The sequence below is a fragment of the Gopherus evgoodei genome, chromosome 6, assembly GCF_007399415.2.
Source record: "Gopherus evgoodei ecotype Sinaloan lineage chromosome 6, rGopEvg1_v1.p, whole genome shotgun sequence".
NCBI classification, from domain to species: Eukaryota; Metazoa; Chordata; order Testudines; family Testudinidae; genus Gopherus; species Gopherus evgoodei.
Window position 1 is genome coordinate 32765661 of NC_044327.1, and position 13774 is coordinate 32779434.

The following is a 13774-nucleotide window of genomic DNA, read 5'->3' on the forward strand; positions in this document are numbered from 1 at the left end:
TCTGAGCTCATATCTGAGGGATGAGAGCTCCCAAATTTCTAATTCTAGCTTTGTTTTACTGTAGATTCACAATGAGGTCTTGGCAAGTTACTTAAGGTGTCTGACGCTGTTTTCTCATCTGTAAAATGTGGATAATAATACTTTAGTCAATGTTTGTAAAAATGCTTCAAAGATAACCACTACATATTATTGTTATCCCTCAGTTCAAGCACCAACTTTAACTGTGCCCTGTTGCTCACAAAAATTAGGACCTAATCTAAGCTTATTAAAGTAAACGGAAAGATTCTCAGATCTTTTAGAACCAGTTCTATAACATGAACACACATAGGTAGTAATATAAAATACCAGCTTTACACATCTAAGGCTAGAGAAAAAGATGTAAGATCAGATCCTCCATTGACTTCAACTGAACCACCCTGAGTCACACCAGCTGAAGACTTTTCCCACAGTTTTTGTATTATATTACCCAGAATGTTTGACTAGATAATGAAAGCCCTTTACTGTAAATAACATTGGAAGAACCTAAAAAGGTTGGTTTCAAATAAGAATCCAAATGCTAGGATCCTTAAGCCATGGATATTTAAACTGTGTCACTTGGGGCCCAATTCTTCAGTAATTCTATTCTCAGAACTCCTCCTGAAGTCAGTGGGAGTTTGCAGTGTAGGAACTTGCAAGCCTGATGAGTTTTCAAGGAGAATGAATCTTAGAATAAAGAAAAAAACCCTTGTGATATTAAAAAGTTCCTGGGATTCCATTATTTTATACGTAGTCATGGCTCACTGATCCAAATCTATTTGCAATCTCCATTTTTATATGCTCAAAAATTAAATCATATTAACAGTTCAGTAATGCATAAATGCCATCAGATTGCTTACGCAGGCCCATAGACAAATCAAGCATGGATTAACTATATTCAGGGACAATAAAATCTGCAGGCAAGTAAAATCAACACAGAATGAGTGTATATGAAGTCACTGCCTGGACTTTGCTGTGCAGAATGAAGGATTTAATTTAAACAAACAAAGGGCCTGATTCCATGATGCACTGAATACCCATTAATGTGAATGGGGACTGAAGGTGCTCATCATGTCACAAGCTTAGATTCAGACAATGTTCAGCCCTTCTGGTTGTGAAGATAGTTTCTCACTGCAGATAAATTTACTGCTCTCTTGTTGGTTCTTTGTTAAACAAAAACAATATAGCACCAGATATGTGAACACTTTACTCATCTTTAAGTAGTATCCTCAAAACAGTTTAGATTATGTAAATGTTTTCACATTTACACCAGTTTGTCCAAAACCAAAGCACCTATTTCTAGTCATTGTGAGACAAATGCTTCCCTACTGTGGAGAGCCCTGACTCAATGAAACTTGTAATGAGGGGAAGGCAGGATCTGAGGCCATGTCTACATCTAAAATTTTGCAGCGCTGGTTGTTACAGCTGTATTAGTACAGCTGTATAGGGCCAGCGCTGCAGAGTGGCCACACTTACAGCAACCAGCGCTGCAAGTGGTATTAGATGTGGCCACACTGCAGCGCTGTTGGGCGGCTTCAAGGGGGGGGTTCGGGGAACGCGAGAGCAAACCGGGAAAGGAGACCAGCTTCGCCGCGGTTTGCTCTCGCGTTCCCCGAACCCCTCTGCAAACCGCAGGGAAGGAGACCTGCTTGCTCGGGGTTCGGGGAACGCGAGAGCAAACCGGGGAAGGAGACCAGCTTCGCCGCGGTTTGCTCTCGCGTTCCCGAGCCCCTCTGCAAACCGCAGGAAAGGAGACCTGCTTGCTCGGGGTTCGGGGAACGTGAGAGCAAACCGGGAAAGGAGACCAGCTTCGCCGCGGTTTGCTCTCGCGTTCCCGAACCCCCCTGCAAACCGCAGGGAAGGAGACCTGCTTGCTCGGGGTTCGGGGAACGCGAGAGCAAACCGGGAAAGGAGACCAGCTTCGCCGCGGTTTGCTCTCGCGTTCCCGAACCCCCCTGCAAACCGCAGGGAAGGAGACCTGCTTGCTCGGGGTTCCGGGAACGAGAGAGCAAACCGGGAAAGGAGACCCGCTTCGCCGCGGTTTGCTCTCGCGTTCCCGGAGCCACCCAGCAAACCGGGAAAGGAGACCCGCTTCGCCGCGGTTTGCTCTCGCGTTCCCGAACCCCCCTGCAAACCGCAGGGAAGGAGACCTGCTTGCTCGGGGAACGCGAGAGCAAACCGCGGCGAAGCTGGTCTCCTTTCCCGGTTTGCTGGGTGGCTCCGGGAACGCGAGAGCAAACCGCGGCGAAGCTGGTCTCCTTTCCCGGTTTGCTCTCGCGTTCCCGAACCCCCCTGCAAACCGCAGGGAAGGAGACCTGCTTGCTCGGGGTTCCGGGAACGCGAGAGCAAGCTGGGGAAGGAGACCAGCTTGATTACCAGAGGCTTCCTCCTTCCACGGAGGTCAAGAAAAGCGCTGGTAAGTGTTTACATTGGATTACCAGCGCTGGATCACCAGCGCTGGATCCTCTACACCCGAGACAAAACGGGAGTACGGCCAGCGCTGCAAACAGGGAGTTGCAGCGCTGGTGATGCCCTGCAGATGTGTACACCTTCAAAGTTGCAGCGCTGTAACTCCCTCACCAGCGCTGCAACTTTCTGATGTAGACAAGCCCTGAGGATCCTCTGATGAGGGTTTGCACCCACTACATGATGCAGAGTTTTATGGCACAAGGGTTCCCTGCACTCCAGTATGTGGAGGTTAAAAATACTTGAAGGTAAACCATATGCTGGACTGGTAAATGTGCCTAGATAGCTTCATCAGCCATTCTCCCCCATGGAGTTGGAACACCCCAGATAAAAGAGCTACTGTCTGCTGCTTCTCTGTTTACTTGGAGCAGGGAAGATTCTTTCTCTCTCCAGCCCACATGGTGATCCTGACCATGCAGCCCAGCCACTTGGACTGTGCTCCTAAATGCCAAAAGTTCAAAAGACAAGGTTTATACACCACATTGAGCCCAAATTTTCCATACTGTCCACAGTTGAGGTAATTGCACACTTTTGGGCTGGTTTACCTGTCCCTATTGCTGACAAGCCACATTTGCTAAAATTATTTCTATTACCAGAATTAAGAGATTTTAAATAAATATTGTTTTTAAACGTGGCAGGGTTTACTGCTATTGAATCATGTAATACATTCTTAACTGTGAATTTCCTTATTCCAGTCCTTATTTTTTTTAAGCTACAATACTTCCTAGTTTAGATGGAACTCTGTTTAAGAAATAAGATATTCTAGCATTTTCAGTGGCTGCTCCCTAATGATTTGCATGTACATAGCATCTTTTAACAGAAAAATCTCAAAGCACTTTACAATATCTGTAAGGAGAAGGTACTAGTAACTGTAGTACTCTGAAATTGTTGCCTCTGCACATTCACACTTGTGGAATAAGCAACTACTCATGCACAAGCTTGGACTCTTCCTAAGAACCGATTGGTCAGGGTCATTAAGCCCTCCTTATGCTCCCCCCGAAACAGAGTTCTCTGGGTACAAAAGTGGGAGTTTTCTTAAAGTAGATTACTCTAGGTTTAACAAAAGCTGTTGTCTCATGTATTGGAGGTTGGTAAACTGATTTGGCAGCCCACTCCACCCTAACAGAATTCAAAGACAACTTGTACTGTTTCAAGTGCATTAGACAGACCAAAGTTAAAACCAGTAGAGGACCATCTAGTAGTGAATTTGATTTGAATTGGAGCAAGTGAAAGTGGATTGCCCAGCAAAGCTTGTAGCTGACTCAGGCTGCTTTAGTGTAGAGCATGAGCCATCCCAATTATGGCTTGGTAGTCAGGATTCTAAGGACTCCAGTGGCTTCCTTTTTGCTGAGTAAAAGGGCTTGATTTATTGTGGCCGTTCATGGAACCACAGCCAATACGATCCTGTTCTGAGGACCAGTTTCTGGAAGATCTCCAACCAAGAAGGCCCTGACAATCAAAAGCAAGACCCTTGATCCCAGAGACCTGAGCTCGCTAAACAGGGCTCCATGCAGAAGAGCTCTCCTTTGACTCAGGCAAGACCTGAATTTCTGATGCAACCTACAGGCCATTAATATAAAAGGATCTTCTGGGTTAACTTGCCCCTCTCATTGATGGTGCCATGCCCTTGACACTGCACCTGGTCAACCTGGATGATATCCAGGACCTTGAAAATCGCAAAGCTGGGCCATTGGCACTGGACTCAGTCAACCCTGAGGAACCAAAGTCTCTTATGCCACACATAAAAACACTCTGATGAGCAGCCTATGGAAGTGAAATGCCTCTTAGCATAGACTGGGCCAGACCTTCAGCACCAAAACATTACAAAGGGACAAACTCTGACAAACCCAGGGATCTCAAGTCACTTACACCTGGGAGAAAGCCTTCATGGTGAGTGTTATTTGGAACAGACAGTGCCAGACTTTCAGCACTGTACTCATTTGACTAGAGAGTCTGCAACACGGAGATACTATTTCCTTTGGTTTGTTTTAAAAGGAAAAAATGAAAAACTAACCAATTAATGGGCAGCGTGATGGAGTATACACACCCCTCACCAGCCAGGAAAAGGTTAACAAGCTGCTGTGGGGTCAGCCAGCCCCAATCCATTATACCTGCATTGGGTTCAGGCTGGGAGATGGGGGCCCAAAAGAGGGAGATCCCACTTCAGTTGGGTGCTGCCTGAGAGAGAGAGCACATCTCCAGCTCTCTGTGAGAGAAGCCTTGCTAGGGTTAGGAATGAACTGCAGCCTGCCATAACCTCTCTGAGAGAAGAAAATCCTGAGCTGGGACCATTGTTCTGATTCACTACCAGTCACTTGCCTATTGTTGCTGAGCCAGACTGCAGCAAGAAGTGCCCTCCCGAAGAGAGTGACAACCAACTAAAATCCTTTGTCTTCTGCACCTGACTGGGGATGCAGCAGCCGGTAGTTGTAAGTGCAGGAGTGAAAATGGTCACAGGTGGGGGGAAAAAACCAACAACAATGAAGAAGGTGCAGGGATACCAAGTTAGCTTTGAGCTCACGGCATTGTCAACAGTCACAAGAACCGAGTGGCTGTTGGGGGCCACTCCTCCATTTATACTCCCAGAACCCTAGGTGAAGTGGGAGGGTAAATGGCCCCAACAGACACTGCTTTCTAGAAGATTCTGAGCTGAGGGCAGGCTTGTCCCATGATGCAGAGCAGTATCAGGGGGTAGCCGTGTTAGTCTGTATCTACAAAAACAACAAGGAGTCCGGTGGCACCTTAAAGACTAACCAATTTATTTGAGCATGTGGAGCAGTGGTTCTCAACCAGGCATACTTGTCTAGTCCAGAGTCTTGTCTCTAACAGCCATCAGTAAGACCCCTCTTTTACAGCCCAGGGCCATGATTGCTGGCAGAGATAGTGGTGCTTCCCCATCCCCTCCTATGATCTCAATTTTTTAACTGCCTCAGAATTTGATTCCCCCAGAGATCAGATGTTCAAACCCTCCAAATCAACCACGGCCAGTACTCGATGTTCCAGTGGAAGCAATAAGAACCCAGCAGTAGGCAGATATGGGATAATCTGCCAACATCAGATTTTTATCCTGACCTCTAAGAGAGATTGGTTTACTCCTTGAAAATTTAATATCCCTTCCAAAATGTTTGTTATATAGGAACAGATCCTTCTGTAAACTTTTGAACCCTACAGAAATTAATTTCAGGGTTGTTTTATTTTGTGAAAATTTTATAAAAATAACTTTTTTTAGTATATTTTACCTAACGAGGGTCCTGAACCAAAAACCTGGTTCCAAAACAATCCAGACTTTGGGAAAGTTTGCATCTAGCTCTCGCATTGTGTTCAGCTCATATCTCCATAATGGACCAATGCAAAACTGTTAATCCAAATGCTCCCACGTTTTGGATCGGGACCCAAACTTAATGGCCAGGCAGAGACTTATTTTTAGATTAGGGCTGGGCTAAATTCTATTCTTGGTAACACCTGTCAAATCCATCAAAATCAGTGGGCTTGCAACAAGAGCATAACAACAGAAAGTATCCCTGTACCTCTACTAAAAACACAAGGTACATCACTGGGGCAAAGGGGAACACGTGACATGCCGTGTGCTCTGGGCTAGACCAGCTCCTGGTTTTGCTTTTAGCAGCAGCCCAGACACACACAGCCGTGTGCCTTGTCTCTTTGGGGTGGATCAGAGGGTGAGGGCAGCGGCTTCATGGGTGCAAGTGCGCATGTCGGGATCTCTGTCCGGGCTGCCTCGCGACACTGGAGCACAATTTCACGCTAGCGTCTCCTTTGCCTTGCAGCTGAGGGAGGGAACTGACGTTGCTGCGTTACGTTCCGGTGGCACGTGGTCGGGGAACGTAGCTGCAGCTTGCGGGGCGGGAGGCTAAGTCAGGTAAGCGGCGCAGTGGGGTTTCCAGAATGCGGGGGCAAGGGCTGCCTGCTCTCTTCCCCTTTGGGGCGTCCGTTGGAGCGCCAGCGGCTGCGGCGTTCCCAAAGCCCGGCACGTCAGCCGCGTAGACTGGGGGGTGCCAGGCTGCAGTGGGCGGCGCGGCGGGGCGCCTGAAACTGACATATCGCCCCGCTTTTGTGCGAGATGCGGGGAGGATCTGGTGCGTCCCCCTGGGCTTTGCGAACGTCTGCCCTGGAAACAGAGCCCCGGAGCCGTAGAAATGGGTTCAGAAGTGCTGGGTGTCGGGATAGCTGCTCCCTATCGGGTTTGACCGTGAGGGGTTGGAGAAAGACAGTCCCTCTCCGCTCGCTGTGGGGGCGCCTTTCAAAACGTTGAGGCGCAACTGCAGCAGGGCTGTTTTTCTCCTGTTGGGGTGGGGAGAGCTCCCCCCCCCGTATGTGTATATGCGGGTCTAAAGGCCTCTCGGGATGCGGTGGGAGGATAGATTTTGCTGCGTGTCATCTTCCTCCTTCAGGTGGCCGTCCTTAGACAAGCAAGGGTGTTGTCTCCAAGTGAGTGCCCTAGCCTGAAAAGTTGCCTTGAGACCTCAAGTCCTATTGATTTCAGTGGGAGTTGAGAGTGAGCACCCCATCTCACAGGCCTGGGTTGCAAATCCTGCCTTTGCAAACTGTCTGTAATAGGAGTAATGCACATTCAGCCTAGCAAGTAGAAAGTCTTACTACTTCCTGTGACTCTAGAGTTCCCAGCCCCAACTGAAGCTATTCTAGGAGATTTTTTTCCCCGACACAACATAATGTCATTTTCTTTAAATAACCTATTAAAGTGTCCTGGATTGCTTCCAGTAGTCACTAGGAGATGGATACCAATTCCAGGAGACTCCAGGCCAAATCTGGAAGGTTGGCAACCCTGCCTGTTCTGCGAGCCCTTTCTGATGCTGCAGCAAAGAATCCTGTGGCACCTTATAGACTAACAGACGTTTTGGAGCATGAGCTTTCGTGGGTGAATACCCACTTCCTCAGATGCATGTAATGGAAATATCCAGAGGCAGGTATATATATATATGTGTGCTAGCAAGCAAGCTAGAGATAACGAGGTCAGTTCAATCAGGGAGGATGAGGCCCTGTTCTAGCAGTTGAGGTGTGAAAACCAAGAGAGGAGAAACTGGTTCTGTAATTGGCAAGCCATTCACAGTCTTTGTTCAATCCTGAGCTGATGGTGTCAAATTTGCAGATGAACGGAAGCTCAGCAGTTTCTCTTTGAAGTCTGGTCCTGAAGTTTTTTTGCTGCAGGATGGCCACCTTAAGGTCTGCTATAGTGTGGCCAGGGAGGTTGAAGTGCTCTCCTACAGGTTTTTGTATATTGCCATTCCTAATGTCTGGTTTGTGTCCATTTATCCTTTTCCGTAGAGACTGTCCAGTTTGGCCGATGTACATAGCAGAGGGGCATTGCTGGCATATGATGGCGTATATTACATTGGTGGATGTGCAGGTGAATGAACCAGTGATGGTATGGCTGATCTGGTTAGGTCCCGTGATGGTGTCGCTGGTGTAGATATGTGGGCAGAGTTGGCATCGAGGTTTGTTGCATGGATTGGTTCCTGAGCTAGAGTTATTATGGTGTGGTGTGCAGTTACTGGTGAGAATATGTTTCAGGTTGGCAGGTTGTCTGTGGGCAAGGATTGGCCTGCCACCCAAGGCCTGTGAAAGTGTGGGATCATTGTCCAGGATGGGTTGTAGATCCTTGATGATGCGTTGGAGGGGTTTTAGCTGGGGGCTGTATGTGATGGCCAGTGGAGTCCTGTTGGTTTCTCTCTTGGGTTTGTCTTGCAGTAGGAGGCTTCTGGGTACACGTCTGGCTCTGTTGATCTGTTTCCTTATTTCCTCATGCGGGTATTGTAGTTTTGAGAATGCTTGGTGGAGATTTTGTAGGTGTTGGTCTCTGTCTGAGGGGTTAGAGCAGATGCGGTTGTACCTCAGTGCTTGGCTGTAGACAATGGATCGTGTGATGTGCCCGGGATGGAAGCTGGAGGCATGAAGGTAGGCATAGCGGTCGGTGGGTTTTCGATATAGGGTGGTGTTAATGTGACCATCACTTATTTGCACCGTGGTGTCAAGAAAGAGGACCTCCCGTGTAGATTGGTCCAGGCTGAGGTTGATGGTGGGGTGGAAGCTGTTGAAATCATGGTGGAATTTTTCCAGAGTCTTCTTCCCATGGGTCCAGATGATGAAGATGTCATCAATGTAGCGTAGATAGAGAAGGGGTGTGAGTGGACGAGAGCTGAGGAAGCGTTGTTCCAGGTCGGCCATGAAAATATTGGCATATTGTGGGGCCATGCGGGTGCCCATAGCAGTGCCACTGATCTGGAGATATATATTGTCATCAAATTTGAAATAGTTGTGTGTACCTTCATGCCTACCTTCATGCCTCCAGCTTCCATCCCGGGCACATCACACGATCCATTGTCTACAGCCAAGCACTGAGGTACAACCGCATCTGCTCTAACCCCTCAGACAGAGACCAACACCTACAAAATCTCCACCAAGCATTCTCAAAACTACAATACCCGCATGAGGAAATAAGGAAACAGATCAACAGAGCCAGACGTGTACTCAGAAGCCTCCTACTGCAAAACAAACCCAAGAGAGAAACCAACAGGACTCCACTGGCCATCACATACAGCCCCCAGCTAAAACCCCTCCAACGCATCATCAAGGATCTACAACCCATCCTGGACAATGATCCCACACTTTCACAGGCCTTGGGTGGCAGGCCAATCCTTGCCCACAGACAACCTGCCAACCTGAAACATATTCTCACCAGTAACTGCACACCACACCGTAATAACTCTAGCTCAGGAACCAATCCATGCAACAAACCTCGATGCCAACTCTGCCCACATATCTACACCAGCGACACCATCACGGGACCTAACCAGATCAGCCATACCATCACTGGTTCATTCACCTGCACATCCACCAATGTAATATACGCCATCATATGCCAGCAATGCCCCTCTGCTATGTACATCGGCCAAACTGGACAGTCTCTACGGAAAAGGATAAATGGACACAAACCAGACATTAGGAATGGCAATATACAAAAACCTGTAGGAGAGCACTTCAACCTCCCTGGCCACACTATAGCAGACCTTAAGGTGGCCATCCTGCAGCAAAAAAACTTCAGGACCAGACTTCAAAGAGAAACTGCTGAGCTTCCGTTCATCTGCAAATTTGACACCATCAGCTCAGGATTGAACAAAGACCGTGAATGGCTTGCCAATTACAGAACCAGTTTCTCCTCTCTTGGTTTTCACACCTCAACTGCTAGAACAGGGCCTCATCCTCCCTGATTGAACTGACCTCGTTATCTCTAGCTTGCTTGCTAGCACACATATATATATATATATATACCTGCCTCTGGATATTTCCATTACATGCATCTGAGGAAGTGGGTATTCACCCACGAAAGCTCATGCTCCAAAACGTCTGTTAGTCTATAAGGTGCCACAGGATTCTTTGCTGCTTTTACAGATCCAGACTAACACGGCTACCCTCTGATACTTTCTGATGCTGTACTCCTTCTTCCTTCCCACCCCCCTTTTCAGGGCAGGCTGTCAAAGTCAGGACTATTGTCAGTCTAATAGGTGCTGTGGGAAACACAGTGAACCATTAAAAGCATTCAACAAATTTAGAAATAAATTGGACCATTCACAATGTCTTCTGCCTTTTCCCCCCCTCTCAGCTTTATATTGCTGGGGACATAGGACCTCTTTGTTTTTTGAAAAATTCACTTGCTCCTGTTACTTATTCTCCATTCTACTCTTGTATTTGTGGTGTAGTCATTTCCATAGCAATTCTGACACGTGCAAATTGTGGCTGGAGTGAGGAATGGGTGGCAGGAGCATGTAAACTTCTAACCTCTGTATTCTAAGGGTCTGTCTACACTGTAAACATTACAGCACGGCCACGCTGTGATGTGGGCAGTGTAGACACGCTATATTGCCAGGAGAGAGCTCTTCTGGTGATTAAAAAACAACACCACCCCAAATGAGGGGTGGTAACTGTATCGCTCCTGGTGATAAAGCACTGTCTATACTGGCGCTTTTCAGTGCTAAAACTGTTGTCACTCAGGGGGGTGTTTTTGAAAGACAAAAGTTTAACGCTGAAACTGGCAGTGTAGACACAGCTTAAAAAAATCAACCTGCTGTGGATAAATGGCTATGAGTCCCATTCAGCTGGAGTTGAAAGTGGCTTAACTGAAGTGTAGACAGGACAAAAAATATGTTCAGCACTGTGTGTGCAATAAACCACGATTGAGACTTGGAGCTGGATCCTCCACTGTGATTTGGTTGCTTTGTGTTGCTCTGCTGATAAACCAGTTTAAACCAACTACGGGTATGGCTACACTTGGAGATGTGCAGCGCTGGGAGTTACAGCTGTGTTTGTACAGCTGTGTAGGGAAAGCGCTGCAGTGTGGCCACACTGAGAGCTACCAGCGCTACAGTGTGGCCACATTTGCAGCATTTGCAGCTCTGTTGGGAGTGGTGCATTGTGAGCAGCTATCCCAGCGTTCAAGTGGCTGCAACGTGCTTTTCAAAAGAGGGGGGTGGGGTGGAGTGTGACAGGGAGCGTGGGGGAGACAGAGAGAGTGGATTTTTGGAGCTGACACTGTTCTCAGCTCCCTGCCTTGCAAGTTCTAAGGACTGGAAGATACACAGTGCCTACCTTCAATCATTTTAAAAGTTTTGACCTTTCCCCCACCTGTCTCTTATTCACTAAATGCAAATTATGCACTCCTAAATAGTCTTTAGACCATATAAGCAGCTGCTCAACACTACCCCTCCCCTCTCTCCTCAAGCAAACAGCTGTGAACATTCCAAAGCAATTCCCCTGCCTCCGCTTGCTCGATCGCTGGAGCAAAGAGCAGTTGTGTTTGTTTTTTAGCTAAGGGTATGGCTACATTTGGAATTTCAAAGTGCTGCCGCGGCAGCACTTTGAAGTGTGAGTGTAGTCTGAGCGGCAGTGCTGGGAGAGAGCTCTCCCAGCACTGCATGTAAACCACATCCCTTACGGGTGTAGCGTGCAGCTCTGGTAGCCGCGCTCCCAGCGCTGCTGCCCTGATTACACTGACGCTTTACAGCGCTGTATCTTGCAGCGCTCAGTGGGGTGTTTTTTCACACCCCATTTGCAGCGCTGTAAAGTGTGAGTGTAGCCAAGGCCTAAGTAGCTACAGGGAGATCGGAGTTCAGCCATTCTTCCGGTTTGTTGTGGACAGGAATTCTGGGATACTTCCTAATACCCTGGAGGCCAATAACAGCGCTTTTGGTGGCTACACTTGATGACCAGCGCTGCATCACCGGCGCTGGAATCGCTATACCCCAAGCAAACCTGGTGTACAGCCAGGGAGTTGCAGCGCTGGCCGTGCTTTGCAAGTGTGGACACAGAGTGAGTTGCAGCGCTGTAACCCCATCACCAGCGCTGCAACTCTCCAGTGTAGCCATGCCCTACCTGAGGATTTTCGTAGTGTAAGGAGAATTCCCGCACTGGCATAGAACTAGCATAGTGTCTCTATACTCCTCACACCCACAGGCCCTTTAGCATAGGGAGTGTTCATACAGAAGAGGGATGCGGCTGGAACACTCTTGCATTGTTGGGGGAATCCCCTCTTGCTAATTTTTTTTAAAGCCATAAACAGAAGGGCACAATTTTGTACAGCGCTTGGCTACCCCTTGGATTGGGGATCAGTAAGAATGCTCTAAAGCCACCTTTGTGCTCCCCCCCACCAGCTGGCAAGTGCTTCCCCAGCATGTCTAAGGCTGGGATTTTTGGAATGTGATAGTGTGACTGACTCTAGTTCAGCTGTAGGGTGACCAGACAGCAAGTATGAAAAATTGAGACAGGGAGTGTGTGTGTGTGTGTGTGTGGGGGGGGTAATAGTTGCTTATATAAGAAAAAGACCCCAAAATTGGAACATCCTATAAAATTGGGACATCTGGTCACCCTATTCAGCTGTAAGGTATGGCCCTATACCGAGGTAATCAAATATTTTTTGTCAAGGTCCAGACTCCAGAGAAAATAATACAGAAATAACAGCAACAATAATAATAATAATAAGTAAAATAAATAAATAAAGATTTCATGGTCCATTCAAAAGCATCTGGCAGTCTGGATTTGACCCATGGTCTGTTTAATGACTACCCCTCCTCTATACTGTTAATGGCTAATGGAATGCTGCTTTAGCTCAACAAAGCATGACTCACTTTTTAACAGTGTGTAAAATGATTTTATTCTGCCTATATTGGTAATTAAAGAGGTGTTGTCAATTTACTTTCTTGAAAAAGTGAACCTATTCTTTTTATACGTATAACTGCAAAGGGTTAGAAAAGATACATTCATCTAATTTTTCTATTATGTTTATTTTGTGCATTTGATAGTATATAGTGTATACAGTCATTTCCCCTGGTTCTTCAATTTTGTGTATGTGTGTTTTGGGGAGGGTGGGATGGGGATGTGATTGTATCTTCCGTTCCTGTAAGACTACATCCCATTTTCCCATTTTTGAAATGTTTTTCTAGGATCGCAAATAGGCTGGAAGAACTCAGGTGCCTGTCTAGTATCCAAAACTACTTTAAACTCATTTATTTTTAGATTGACTGACTACTTTTCAAGTTGATGTTTTTGCCACTGACTCAATGGAACAAATCATTGTAATTATTGTAGACTAGACCTATAACAACTTTGGAAGTCAAATTGGACTTCTTGTTGCTAAGAAATGCTGGACTGAACAAAGACCTTGATTCTGATTTCATTCAAATGCTCCCAGTAAGTAGAAAGAAGTATGAGGAGAGGTATGGGAACTACTATCAGAATGATCCAAATAGAATGTTTTCTGTGATGTCATTTAGTCTTATTTAACTTACATACTGTGGTGGGTTTTTTATTTATTTTTCTGCAGACCGTCACAATACAAACCCTAGGTCCGGATGGCAGAATCGTGCTTTCTGTTAGAGTTGACCTAGTCTTGGCCATCCCTCACAGTTTTACCAATGTGTTGATGTATTATGTATTGGGATACTTCTCATGCAAGTTGGCTTCATTAGGAAAAACAAACAGGAGTCTTTCCTATAGCTTGTGTTCTTTATTTATTCTTTGCTCTTGTGGGGTTTTTTTTACTCCTGCTCTCTAGCTCCTTGATATATGTAAAGTACCTCTTCACCAGTCATATTAGGAAAAATCTTATTGTCCAGTAGCTGAGGACAAACAAAAACCCAGCCAGGGCAATTGAAATTTAATTACTTACTGCTAACAAGGCAGGGTGCTGACCTACACGTAGGAAGCTTGGGGGTGTGTTGACTCATAGACAAACAATTTTGGGTCTGAACTGCTTTCCCTGCTTTTA

General features: G+C 46.7%; 1 protein-coding gene across 8 annotated transcripts in view; it reads left to right on the forward strand.

Annotated features, from left to right (window-relative positions):
* Positions 1-6207: 6207 nt before the first annotated feature.
* Positions 6208-13774, forward strand: part of FOCAD (focadhesin) — a 221207-nt gene continuing 213640 nt past the window's right edge. The window contains exons 1-2 of one of the 8 annotated variants that reach the window (XM_030567745.1): positions 6221-6358; positions 13024-13197. The gene's annotated coding sequence lies outside the window, so the exon portion shown is untranslated. Of the gene's footprint in view, positions 6359-13023; positions 13198-13774 lie in introns of all 8 variants that reach the window. The other 7 variants (XM_030567748.1, XM_030567746.1, XM_030567747.1 and 4 more) reach the window with 7 other exon arrangements.